This window comes from Triticum dicoccoides, chromosome 1B (genome assembly GCF_002162155.2).
Source record: "Triticum dicoccoides isolate Atlit2015 ecotype Zavitan chromosome 1B, WEW_v2.0, whole genome shotgun sequence".
In the NCBI taxonomy this organism is placed as follows: Eukaryota; Viridiplantae; Streptophyta; class Magnoliopsida; order Poales; family Poaceae; genus Triticum; species Triticum dicoccoides.
Window position 1 is genome coordinate 662,905,573 of NC_041381.1, and position 7,297 is coordinate 662,912,869.

The window sequence follows — 7,297 nt, forward strand, 5'->3', positions numbered from 1 at the left end:
CGCGCGCCACCGCCGGCTCCCTCGCCGGCCAGCACTCGCCTCCGCCCCGCCGCCGACCGCCTCCTCCGCTCGCCGCCGCCGTCTCGCCTCCCGCCGGGCTGCCTCGCCCGAGCGCCCCGCACCTCCGCCTCCGGCCGAGCGCCGCCCCGTCTCCCGCCGCCGACCGCGTCGGCCGCCGCCGCAGTCCGGCCGCGCCGGTGCGCCGACCTCTTCTCCGGCCAGATCCGGCCAGGGGCCGACCGGATCCGCCCTCCCCCGGCCGCCCGGACCTCTCCCTCGACGCTGACCGCCATCTCCCTCTTCTCCGGCAGCCGGCGCCTCAGATCCGGCGAGATTCCGACGACCATCGAAATCCGTGCCCAGATCCGAGGTTGACTTTCCCCTCCCCGAAATCGTCCAAGTCCCGAAGTTTTTGCAATAATCATGCTATGTTCATCATGTTGTATCTCTGCATCCGTAGCTCCATTTTGTGCGTGTATTATGTCAAATTGTTCGTCTCAACGAGTACATCATTTCATTCCATTGCATCTTATTCATTTGAGATCATCTAGATGCCTGAATCATCGTTGTAAGAGTGCTTCATAATGTTTTCTGTTGTCTGTCATCAGAACGAGCTCATTTGTCATTTTTGCCATGATTGATGTGTGCATCCTATGAGGTTGATGTCTTCATGTGTTTTGAACTATGCCATGTCTTCTTTACAGAGGTGTATGCCATGTATTTTTGTGATCAATGTGGTGACTAGCACAACCATGCAAACTAGGCATCCTGATGTTACTGATTTTAGTCCCTGTTCTGCTGTTATTTTGATGCCATGTAAACATGATGCTACAGAGAGATCCATGCATATTTTGAGATACTTCAGTACGGGTGTTTTGAACATGTGGTTATTGTCTATCCATTCATGCCCTTGGTTGCAATTATGGAGTAGTCTAGCATGTCATTTTCGTGCTCTACTGTTGCTTCAAAATGTTTCCTGGCAGATTGTTTACTTGTTATTCAATTTGGCCAAGGTTGCTATAGTTGATCCTTGCATGCTATAGACTTGTTCTTGACTTGGTTTGTTTCACAAACATGTCTATTTGATGATGCTATGCTTATCTTATCATGCAATGACTTGTGGTGAGTGAATCGAGCTTGTTAAGTATGGTACATGCTGTTGCTGTTTTGCTAGGCTGAATCTGTTATTTCGTGATGCTATATAACCATGTTGCTACTAATCATTCTATGCATAATCTGGAGATGTTCTATAAACATGTTTTGATCTACATGTCGTCCTCTATCCATCCATGCCCCTGGTTGCATTTATAGCTTGTTGTAGATTGTTCATATCTTGCTCCAAAGTTTCTTCATAATGTTGCTGTCAGCCTGTTAACATTAAGTTCACTTGTTCCCATGTGTTTTGCTAGTGTTCCATGCAACCTATGACCTTGCTCTTGCCATGCTTAGCTTCACAAATATGTCTTCTTACTGTTGGGTGCCTTGCCATGCTATATATTGATCTGTAGTGAGTTGCACAAGCTCATTTACATGCCTTCATAATTTTGTTTCTGCCATGTTTGAATCTGTATAATAACTTGCTATGTTTACATGGGTGCCATCTTATTTTCTGGTCCTTTTTGGCTTATGGTCAGTAAAGGACTTTTGATCTATGTAATTAGTAGATTCATGCCATGCCTTTGTTTGACATGATAAGTTCCTGTAACATGTTGCTTGATAGCTCTAAACATTGCATCGTGATGTTATTTTCTTCAAAGTCTGAAATTGTTATAACTTGCAATCTTACCATGTGTGTTTGAGCATGTTCTAGTGATTTCTGGAGTTAGCTCAGTGTTCATGTTTTGTAATGCTTTACCTATACATCATGTCCATGCCTTTTGTTTTCATGTTGAGATGTTGTAGCATGTTGTTTTGATGCTTGCAAGATGCCTAGTTGCTGTTTTGGACAGATTGTTGCTATAACTTGTATAGAGTGTGTGTGTTGAACCGTTGCTCCGTTTCGAGTGTGCTCTATATGGAACTTGCTTAGAATTGCATGTAGCTTCATATTATCATGTTGCATCCTTGTTTTGAGGTGTTTGCTTGATGTATGGGTGCATTTTGCATCAATGCCATGTTTAACTTGTCTTGCTCATATCTTCTAGGTCGTAGCTCCGAATTAAATGAGCTTTATATGTAACTTGACTAGAATCTCGTTTAGATCATCCTTGTGCATCTTAACTTGATGTTTAACTACTTGAACATAAGGTTTATTCAGATCTGGACCAATTTCGAAATTTGCATATGAGGACTTACCGGAATTGTTATATGTTGTTCCCGGCCTCATTTAAACTTGTCTGGATGTGTTGCTTTTGTTTGCATTATCCCTTGCCATGAGTAGCTTCATGTAGCTTTGTCATGCATCATGCTTGGTTGTGCATCATGTCTTGTCTATGTGTGGTGTGTTTACCTTGTTCTGTGCTTCTTCTCGATAGTTCCCGTTTCGTTGCGATCGTGAGGATTCGTTCGTCTACGCTTGGTTCGTCTTCGTGGCTTCATCTTCTTCATGGAATCGTTCTTCTTCCTTGCGGGATTTCAGGCAAGATGACCGCTACCCTGGATCTCACTACTATCATTGCTATGCTAGTTGCTTCGTTCTATCGCTATGCTGCGCTACCTATCACCTGTTTATCAAGCCATCCCATATTGCCATGAACCTCTAACCTTTGACACTTTTCCTATGCAAACCGTTGTTTGGCTATGTTACCGCTTTGCTCAGCCCCTCTTATAGCGTTGCTAGTTGCAGGTGAAGTTGAAGATTGCTCCATGGTGAACAGGATTTTATTGGGATATCACAATATCTATTATATTATTAATGCATCTATATACTTGGTAAAGGGTGGAAGACTCGGCCTTTTGCCTGGTGTTTTGTTCCACTCTTGTTGCCCTAGTTTCCGTCATACCGGTGTTATGTTCCCGGATTTTGCGTTCCTTACGCGGTCGGGTGATTTATGGGACCCCCTTGACAGTTCGCTTTGAATAAAACTCCTCCAGCAAGGCCCAACCTTGGTTTTACCATTTGCCTCACCACCACCTATACTTTTCCCTTGGGAGTCGCTCTCTCGAGGGTCATCTTTATTTTAGCCCCCCCGGGCCAGTGCTTGTCTAAGTGTTGGTCCGAACCGAGTAGACTACGGGGCCACCTCGAGGCAACTCGAGGGCTGGTTTTACTCGTAGGATGTCTCATTCGGTGTTGCCCTGAGAACGAGATATGTGCAGCTCCTATCGGGATTGTCGGCGCATCGGGCGGCTTTGCTGGTCTTGTTTTACCATTGTCGAAATGTCTTGTAAACCGGGATTCCGAGTCTGATCGGGTCTTCCTGGGAGAAGGTCTATTCCTTCGTTGATCGCGAGAGCTTGTCATGGGCCAAGTTGGGACACCCCTGCAGGGTATAATCTTACGAAAGCCGTGCCTGCGGTTATAGGCAGATGGGAATTTGTTAATGTCCGGTTGTAGATAACTTGACACCAGATCCGATTTAAAACGCATCAACCACGTGTGTAGCCGTGATGGTCTCTTCTCGGTGGAGTCCGGGAAGTGAACACGGTTTCTGGGTTATGTTTGACGTAAGTAGGAGTTCAGGATCACTTCTTGATCATTGCTAGTTCATGACCGTTCTGCTTGCTCTCTTGTCGCTCTTATTTGCGTAGGTTAGCCACCATATATGCTTAGTCGCTGCTGCAGCCTCACCACTTTACCCCTTCCTTTCCTTTTAAGCTTTGCTAGTCTTGATACCCATGGTAATGGGATTGCAGAGTCCTCGTGGCTCACAGATTACTACAACAACAGTTGCAGGTACAGGTTTATGCGATGATCATGACGCGAGAGCGATGCTTGCTTGCGTTGAGTTCTTCTTCTGCTTCTTCTTCGATCAGGGGATAGGTTCCAGGTCGGCAGCCTGGGCTAGCAGGGTGGATGTCGTTTGAGTTTCTGTTTGTGTTTCATCCGTAGTCGGGTGATGCTCTTATGTATTGTGATGTTGTATTCGTGTGGCATTGTATGCCTCTTGTATGTATCCCCATCTATTATGTAATGTTGATGTAATGATATCCACCTTCCAAAAGCGTTTCAATATGCGGGTCTATCCTTGGTGGGACCTTCAAGTTCCTTTTGGATAGGGTCACATATTGGGCGTGACAAGTTGGTATCAGAGCCTCGACCGACCTTAGGAGCCCCCTTGATTGATCGTGTAGTCTGGCCGTTGTTGAGTCTAGAAAAAAACTGTTTTCGGAGTCTAGTTATATCAGAGAGTAGGAATTCTTTTTACTCCTCTGCCCCTTCTTCGCTCTGGTAAGGAATCTTGATGTAGGTGTTTTGAATTACTTCTCTTCCCCTTCAAATTTTTCTTTAGGATCACGCAGTTGGTTTTCCGATCGTTTGTTCTCAGCTCTTTTGATCCGGTGCATTTCTCGTCAAGTTGACTCGAGCCTCTTCATCTTTGCCAAGTTCAATCCTCAGTTGTTTCTTTCCCACCCGCCCTCCCTGTTCTTCTTTTCGGAACCGGAGTCCGTAATCGAGTATCCTTTCTACTCGTGCGATGTCTTTGTTTTCTTTCCTCAATGTTTTCAACCGGTGTTTTCTCTTCAAGATATTCGTCGATTTCCCCTTCCAAGTTGCCTTTGTTTTCCCACCCTCCCACCCTCTTCTTCCCGGAGCCTGAGTCTGTTTCGAGCATCAATTCCATTCGTGCAGAACCTCTTCAGTCTTTCGTAAATCATTTCAACTGGTGAATTCTCGTCTCGGTGGACATTCTTCATCTCTTTTCTTTTCCGGTGGACTCAATTCAAGTTTTTCGGGTTGATCATATTATTTTCCTCGAAGTGTTCTCCTTGCTCGTTTGCCTCTCGCCATTTTATCATTCCGGAGCTGAAGACATCTCAAGAGATTCGTCTGTGTTCCAATTAATTCGAGGTTGTCACCTCATTCAAATAGTTCAACCGTTCCGGTGCATCATCTATCTCTTCAACAATCCTTTCCAACGGTGTTTTCTCTTCAGTGGGCCCTAACCCACAGGTCTTTTCCCAGGATCTTACCTGGCTCTTCTAATTTCCCGGAGCTATTCTCAAATCCTTTTCCGAAGTTTGACGTAAGTATGTATTTCATCAGTCAGATGCTTTTCCAAGATCGATTTCAAATCATTTTCATTCTTGGCTCAACCTCTTCGCTTTTCATTCTCCCGGAGTATCTCAGTAATTTTGGTGGTGTGTTTCCCCTCGTCATTTGAAGATCGAAGAAGAGTTCCTTCTAAGTCTTGTCCGTTCTCTCGAAGTTTTGTGGTTCTAGCTTCATATCATCCTCTCGAATTATTCCATTTGTCAGTTATTATTTTCTCACCCATCCGGAGTTTGTCAGGAGTTGTTTTTCCATTTCTTTTCACCGGAGGCCATCATTCCAGTTACCGTTCTCTAATTATTCCGGTGCTTCGTTCAAGTGTTTTTTTAATCAGATCATCATCTCTTCGTTCTTGTGCATCTAAATCCCCTCGAGCATATTTGTTCTTGTAATTCTTCCCGGTGATTAAGTCTCTCTCATCAGTCATTTCCGAATTCTAACGGTGGTTCATTCAGATTCTTTTTCCTTTGTTATCGTATCAATTCATTCGTTGTTTCCAATCCTACGGGTGGTTCATGAAGACCTTCTCAAGTTTGTGACATGTCACTTCTCAATCCTTTTCAAGAAGAATAAGTAGTAGGCAAAATCCATTGCTAGTCATCAATTTATGAAGGATAGGCATACAATAAATCTTATTATTATTTCATCCAAGTGATTAATCCTTTTCTTCAGAGTTTGTTCATGATGAATAAATTCTAGTTCCAAGTGTTTTCATCTTTTCTTTTCCGGAGTTCAAATTTCCTCGGTCATTTCGTCGGAACCTCCATCTAAATCATCGGAAGGCTCATGTTATTCTTTCTCCGTTCATTCTATCTCATCATCTTTTTGTCACCGGAGTTCTTCATGGTGGTTCTTCATGATTTAGTTCATTCTTCAAGTGTTCATCAAGATTCTTGTCGGTGGAGTTCAAGTATCTTTTCTTCTCGCGTCTCGAAGTGCAATTAATTCTCCGTATTCTTTTGAATTGGAGTTTTGCATTTCTTCGTTCTTCTCAGATATTCAACTCCATTCAATCCATCCTTCTAAATTCTTTTCATTCAATTTCTCTTTCAATTCTTTCCGGAGTTTTGTGTCATGTCTTCATCAAGTATCATTCCATCCTCTCAAGCTCATGTTCTATTCTTTCCTTGTTCAACCGGAGTGCTGCCTAAATCCTTTCAGTCTTATTCGTTTCTCATCTCGTTCTAACCGGAGTGCTTTCAGAGTCTATCGTGTTTCCATGAGCATTCGATTCTCGTCGTTCCTCCTTTCTTCACGAGTGCTCTTGATTCTTTGCTTTTTCTCTTGAGTTCTTGTTTCACCTCTTCCTTTTTCCCTTCCGTCTCGGTCCTAAGATCTCGGGACGGGATCTCTTGTTAGTGGAGGAGTCTTGTAACGCCCCGGATCCGATGCGTCAGGTGTCCGCCAGTTATTCGCCGCTATTGCTATGTCATTTGCTTGCGTGTTGCATTTTATCATGTCATCATGTGCATTTCATTTTGCATACGTGTTCGTCCCATGCATCCGAGCCTTTTCCCCGTTGTCCGTTTTGCAATCCGGCGCTCCTATGCCCTCCAGCGTTCCCCTTTTGTCTCTTGTTGTGAGTGGGTGTTAGACTTTCTCGGAATGGCCCGAGGCTTGCCAAGTGGCCTTGCTATAGCACCGGTAGACCGCCTGTCAAGTTTCGTGCCATTTGGAGGTCGTTCGGTACTCCAACGGTTAACCGGGTAACCATAAAGGCTCCTTCTCTTCGTAGCCCAACACCTCTCCAAAGTGGCCCAAAACCCAGCAACCTCCCCTCCATGCTCTCGGTCGTTCGATCACGATTGCGTGGCCGAAAACCGCTCCTCATTTGGACTCTCCTAGCTCCCTCTACCTATATAAATGCCTCCCCCTCCGAAATTCCGGGTCGAAACCCTAGCCTCTTCCTCCTCCTGCCGCCAGACGTGTCCACCCCGCGCCAGACACGTCCAGCGCCGCCGCCCGCGCCCACTTCGGAGCCGCCATGTGGCGCTCTGCCGCCCGCCGCCGCGGCGGCCCGCGGAGCCCATCCGAGGCCCGCGCGGGCCCGATCCCGCGCCCGCCGCCGCCCGGGCCCGAGGTCCGCCGCCGCCCCGCGCCTCCGGCCGGCCCTCGCCTCCGCCGTCGTCGGCCATCGCGCCTCGC